The sequence below is a fragment of the Piliocolobus tephrosceles genome, unplaced genomic scaffold, assembly GCF_002776525.5.
Source record: "Piliocolobus tephrosceles isolate RC106 unplaced genomic scaffold, ASM277652v3 unscaffolded_1022, whole genome shotgun sequence".
NCBI classification, from domain to species: domain Eukaryota; kingdom Metazoa; phylum Chordata; class Mammalia; order Primates; family Cercopithecidae; genus Piliocolobus; species Piliocolobus tephrosceles.
This window is the reverse complement of record NW_022291222.1, coordinates 1-6192: the sequence shown is the minus strand read 5'-3', so window position 1 is coordinate 6192 and position 6192 is coordinate 1. Positions and strand designations below refer to the sequence as shown.

The 6192-nt window shown below is 55.0% G+C and overlaps 1 long non-coding RNA gene across 1 annotated transcript; it reads left to right on the top strand.

Annotated features, from left to right (window-relative positions):
• The first annotated feature begins 34 nt into the window (after window positions 1-34).
• On the top strand, window positions 35-2989 carry LOC111530935. Its single transcript, XR_002728061.2, has 2 exons — window positions 35-2053; window positions 2309-2989. It is a non-coding gene; the product is annotated as an uncharacterized LOC111530935 (long non-coding RNA).
• The last annotated feature ends 3203 nt before the right edge of the window (window positions 2990-6192 follow it).

Genomic DNA, 6192 nt, shown 5'->3' with positions numbered 1-6192 from the left:
GTCTCTTAGCTGAGAGCAGCACCCACACCCAGGCCACTCCCTGGCCATACTGGGGACAGGGCAGACAAAGGGTGAGCCCTTACCTCTCTGAGCCTTGCCTCTGACATGGGGAAGCCCCAGGGACAGGGAGGTCATAGGCCCAGCATCCCCAGCACTCTGCCCTTCCCCGACACCCTGTTCCCAGGCCCCAGGTACCATCCGTCCTTTGTCTCCTCAGGGGTGCCCCACAGGGTGGGAAGGCAGAGGAGGCTGCCCAGCACTCAGGGCATGTGTCCACTCACCACCCTGGCCCTGGACAGGGCGGGGCGCTCTGCAGGCCACTGCATCCCTCACACAGCCCCCGGTAGACCCGTTCTCTTGGCTGTGAGTCTAGGGGAACCTGGGAGGCCCAAGACCACTCTTGGAACCCCACGGGCCCTGACCGAAGGCCACCACGCACCTCTTCCCCTCCTGAGGCAAAGGAGTGCTCACACCTCAGGCCACAGCCCAGGCCCTGGGAGGACATGAAGGGTAGTGCCCACGCCAGGGCCCACAGCCATTTCTCCCAGGTTTTCTGGGACCCCCAACCCTCCATGTAGGGCAGCTCTGAGGGCTGGAGAGGGAGCAGGCCCTGCCAGGCAGCCTGGGTGGGTGTGGGCCAGGAGCCCAGGTTAGGGGGCACAGAGATGGGGTCCTCTGAGGGCTGTGGCCGGCCCAGTGACCCCGAGTTCCATCCACTCAGGGCCTGTTTCTTGGCTTTTGAGATACGCTTGGGAGCAGCCAAGCACGGGCGAGGTGGCCCACACCTATAATCCTAGCATTTTGAGAGGCTGAGGCAGGCAGAGCCAGGAGTTCAAGACCAGCCTGGGCAACATGGCGAGACCCAGTCTCTACAAAAATAAAATAATAAAGAATTAGCTGAGCATGGTGGCGCATACCTGTGGTCCCCAAGACACAGGAGGCTGAGGTGGGAGGATTCCTCAAGCCCAGGTGGAGGTTGAATATGCTGTGACTGCACCACTGCACTCCAGTCTGGGCAACAGAGTGAGATCCTGTCTTAAAAGATAAAAATAGAAAATAAAATGAGCCTAGGGCATGGAACATCAAGGCTGCAGTGTGGACAGCAGCAGAACAGCCCCTTCTGGCCCCTGCCCTGGGCTGCAGCCTGGCTCCAGCAGGAAGGACTCGGGTCTCCATGCTGGGCATCCCAGCCTGTCCTCCTCTTTGCCCTCCCAACCCATTCCTGGGCAGCAGAGGAGGGGTAAGGGCACAGGGCAGCCCCTCTGAACCAGGCTCCCCAAGGCCATCTGGACACCATGGCAACATGGGCAGGAAGAGGCTTCCATGGCAACTGACGTCCAGGGAGGTGCCAGCCTGGCAACGGGGCCACGGCCCTCCCAGCGAGCTGCGCTGGCCACACGTTCCGCCCTCGAGACCGGGAGTTCTGGCTTCCAGCCAGTGCCCCTGCCACAGCCACGCCCTGTCCTACACGACATCCCAGAGCCTGGACCTGAGGCAAATCCCCATGCCCACCGCAATCCAAGACACTGCTTGGCAGGGCACTTGGCCTTTGTTAAGCTAGCATATCTGATCCTGTGGGTGGGGGACCCCCGGGCTGGGGATCCAGGGCCCCATCTCTCCAAGAGTCCCCCACCTTCTCGGGCTCAGGGCGATTGGCAAGGACTACAGGGAGGGGTGAGAGGGGCTGGAGGAGGAGGGGCTCCCTAGGGTGACTGACAGAGCAGCAGCATCCATCCCCTGCACAGGCGGGGAGAGGGGCTGGGGCGTCAGGGAGCTTGGGGTTTCCAGGCCAAGGAGGGTAGTGCCCAGGGTCAAGGGTGACGGGAGGACACTGGGCCATTCAGGGTGTCCTGGGTGCCTCCTCGGGCCCACTGGGGAATCTCATCCGGGCCTGGGCACCTATGGTGGGATCTAAGGACCCCACCCTGCTGTTCGCCCAGGAAGCCAGTGTTGTCTTCCTTTTACAGGAGCCACCCGTCTCCGTGAAGATCTCTCCCTCTTCATCATCCTGGCCCCTGTGGGGTACCTGGCAGGCTGGGGACACACAGAAGAGGTACAGCCCCACCCCACTCACTCAGGGACACAGAGAGGAGGAGGCAGTCCCCTCCCCTGCTGCTCAGGGCCTCCTCCACCCCACCCCAGGGCCATCTTGCCTCAGGGCTCCTCCAAGAGGCCTTCCTTAGCCCCTATCCCAAGTTGTCCCATGGGGTCTCTGAGTTCAGCACATCCTGAGACCCATGACATTCCAGCAAGGAAACAGGGCAGAGGCCAGGGGAGGGTCCCGAAGGCTACTGCTGCCCTCTGGCAGCTAAACAGACGCCTCCAGCAGCCAGGACCAGGTGTCCAGCCACCTCTGCTGGGGAGGCCCCACGTGGCACCACGAACAGGAGAGAGGTCATCTGCAGACAAGATATTTCGACACACTTCTTGAGGTGGTGAGCGGAGGCTGATGTAGCAGGACAGCCTGGCAGGAAGAAGGTAAGTGGCTGGCAAGCTGTGGCCTCGTCACTGGTATGAAGAGACCAGTGGTATGCTGCGAACAAGCATGGCAGGACAGCAGTGGGAGCTGGTACTGTCCCCACTCTAGACTGCAGCCCTGCAGCCAGAGATGAGTGGGAGCCGGTACTGTCCCCACTCCAGACTGTGGCCCTGCAGCCTGAGACACCGCCTGGAGGCAGGAGGCCTCCCTTCCAAGACCTGGCTATCCGGCTTTCTCAAGTTAAAGAGAGGAGTGCCTGGCAGCTCTGCCTGCCTCCCCTATTAACAGGGATAGAAAAGAAAGAAAAGCCAGACATTTGAGCACTGAGTCTCATGGGAAGTTCCAAGACTAAACAAAAAAAAACAAGAGAGAAAATGCAGAAAGCAAAAGATTCGTCTTTCCCCAAACCCACTTTATCCCTAAGAGCAGAACAGAATTCTCTGGAGCAAGAAGAGGGGAGCTCGGGGAATGATGGAGATGTCTTGGAAATGAAAAACAGGACTGCTAAAATCCAAAACCAATTTGTAATTTTTAGGTCTTTATTTATTTTAAACAGAGTCTGGCTCTGTCGCCAGGCTGGAGTGCAGTGGCATAATCTCGGTTCACTGCAACTTCCCCCTCCTAGGTTCAAGCCATTCTCCTGCCTCAGCCTCCTGAGTAGCTGGGATTACAGGTGCACACCACCACATCCAGCGAGTTTTTGTATTTTTACTAGAGATGGGGTTTCACCATGTTGGCCAGGCTGGTCTGGAACTCCTGACCTCAAGTGATCTGCCTGCCTTGGCCTGCCAAAGTGCTGGGATTACAGGTGTGAGCCACTACATCCGGCCCCAAAACCAACTTTTTAAAAAGCAGAGAGTGTGTGTGTTCGTATTCAAGGACGTCTATCTACAAGCAAAGGTAGAAAGGACTCACAGGATCAATTCAAAGGGCCCAACATCTGACTGACAGGAGTTCCAGAATGAGCAGGAAATGAGAATAAATGTTTTCAAAGAAATGCCAGGTCTCAAGGCAGAACGTGCTCACCAAGCGCCCAGCACGGTAAGGAAGGAAACACCTGCAGTTGGTGTGACCCCCCAGAAGCGCAGGGATCAGAGGGGACCCTGCAGGCTTCCGGGGAGAAGGCTGGCAGCCTGGCCAGATCTCACCACCGAGGACCACGACTGGCCTTCCAGTCCTGTGGGAAAATGCCCTCAGACCCAATTCTCTCCCCAGCCCAATGTCCAGCAGGCGTGAGGTCAGGATAAGATGCTTCTAGGCCTGTGAGGCCTCTCTCTCTCTCTTTTTTTTTTTATTGAGACAGAGTCTTGCTCTGTTGCCCAGGCTGGAGTCCAGTGGTGCAATCTTGGCTCACGGCAACCTCTGCCTCCTGGGTTCATGCCATTCTCCTGCCTCAGCCTCCTGAGTAGCTGGGACTACAGGTGCCTGCCACCACACCCAGATAATTTTTTGTATTTTTAGTAGAGACAGGGTATTGGGGGAATCAGCCCCCAGTATTTCAACATAGGTTCTTTTCTATTTTCCCTAAGTGTTGGCCATTCTGATAAATAAAGAGAAAGAGTACAAAGAGAGAAATTTTACAGCTGGGCCTCCGGTGGTCATCACATATTGGTAGGACCGTGATGGTGACCTGAGCCGCAAAACCAGCAAGTTTTTATTAGGGATTTCAAAAGTGGGGGGGGTGTATGAATAGAGTGGGTCACAAAGATCACATGCTTCCAAGGGCAATAAAAGATCACAAGGGCAGAGAGGCAGAGTAAGATCACAAGACCAGGGCGAAATTAGAATTACTGATGTGGGTCTATGTCCTGCTGGGCACGCATTGTCATTGATAAACATCTTAACAGGAAACAGGGTTCGAGAGCAGACAACCGGTCTGACTAGGATTTGAACTGGGCTGGAGTTTCCTAATCCTGGCAAGCCTGAGGGCGCTGCAGGAGACCAGGGCATATTTCATCCCTTATCTTCAACCACATAAGACAGACACTCCCAGAGCAGCCGTCAATAGACCTACCCCTGGAATGCATTCCTTTCCCAGGGTTATTCCTGGCTGGGAAAAGAATTCAGTGATATTTCTCCTATTTGCTTTCTCCAATAAGAAAAATACAACTCTGTTCTGCCCGGCCCCGCAGGCAGTCAGACCTTATGGTTATCTCCCTTGTTCCCTGAAAATCGCTGTTATCCTGTTCCTTTTCAGGGTGCCCAGATTTCATATTGTTCAAACACATGTTTTACAAATAATTTGTACAGATAACACAATCATCACAGGGTCCTGAGGCAACATACATCCTCAGCTTACGAAGATGACAGGATTAAGAGATTAAAGACAGCCATAGGAAATTATAAGAATATTCACTGGGGAAGTGATCAATGTCCATGAAATCGTCCCAATTTATGTTCAGAGACTGCAGTAAAGACAGGCATAAGAAATTATAAAAGTATTAATTTTGGGAATTAATAAATGTCCATGAAATCTTCACAATTTATGTTCTTCTGCTGTGACTTCAGCCAGTTCCTCTGTTCAGACTCCCTGACTTCCCACAACGACGGGGTTTCACCATGTTATCCAGGGTGGTGTCGATCTCCTGACCTCATGATCCGTCTGTCTTGGCCTCCCAAAGTGCTGGGATTACAGGCATGAGCCACCACACCTGGCAAGGCTCTCAGTGTTTCCTCCCATGTCACAGCCCACTCCAAAACTCAGTGGCAAAACCACCATGACAGCCTGGGGCTCAGCGGTACATGGCCAGCCACTTGGCTGGCTGGCTGGGCTGGTTCTCTGGGGGTCTTGGCTTGTCCACTCATCTTCAGGCAGCTGGGGACCGGCTGGGACAACAGAAGCCTCTCCTGCCCCATGGCCTCTCCTCCTGCAGCCCAGCCCAGGCCTCCTGCATGGAAGACAGTCCCCAGAGCCAAGCAAGAAAGGTCCAGGCCCAGCGCACAAGTGTTGTGTCAACCTCTGCCCACAGTAGCTTAGGAGCAGCCCACTGGCCAAGTGCATCTGAGGTTGGCCCAGAGCCCAGCAGTGGAGACTGGGACCCGCATCTTGATGTAGGAGTTGAAGTTACCTTGCAGTGGGGCCAGGACACTGGGAGAGGAGGGAATGGCTCTGTTCCTACCACATGAGGACTTCTCCGAGCCAGCTTTCTGAGGGTTAACTGAGGGCTGAGGGGTTCAAGGAGGAGGACCATGGGCACTGGAACTCAGAGTCAGTGAGGGGCAGCAGGGCAGATGGTGTGAGGAGCACCAGGGAGCAGGAGGGAACGGACCCGGGGCATGAATCCGACCCCACTGTTGGATGAGTGCTCTTCAGCCGCCCAAATCCGGTCCCACTGATAACAGCGTGGCCTTCGGCAAGTGACTAAAGGGCTTCCTGCCTCAGCTTCCCCACCCGTAAACAGAGGGTAACAATGGCATATACTGGATCTGGCATAAAGTAAGTGTTCAATACATAGCCAGAAAAGAATGTTTTAAAACCTCAGAGATACATCAGGTGAAAAGAAAAGCTGGGCTACAGGATGACTTCTTCAGTGGGAATGAGGGGCAGGGGATGGCAGCCCACCTCCAGGAGGAGCTTAAAGAGGAGGGCTCCTGGCTGCAGGGACAGGAGACAGAGGTGGGAAAGGCTTGGAAGCCATTTTTATTGTTTGATATTTTTTGAATCCACACTGTGTATTATCTGTTTTACATCTTAAGAAAAATAACCAGGCTGG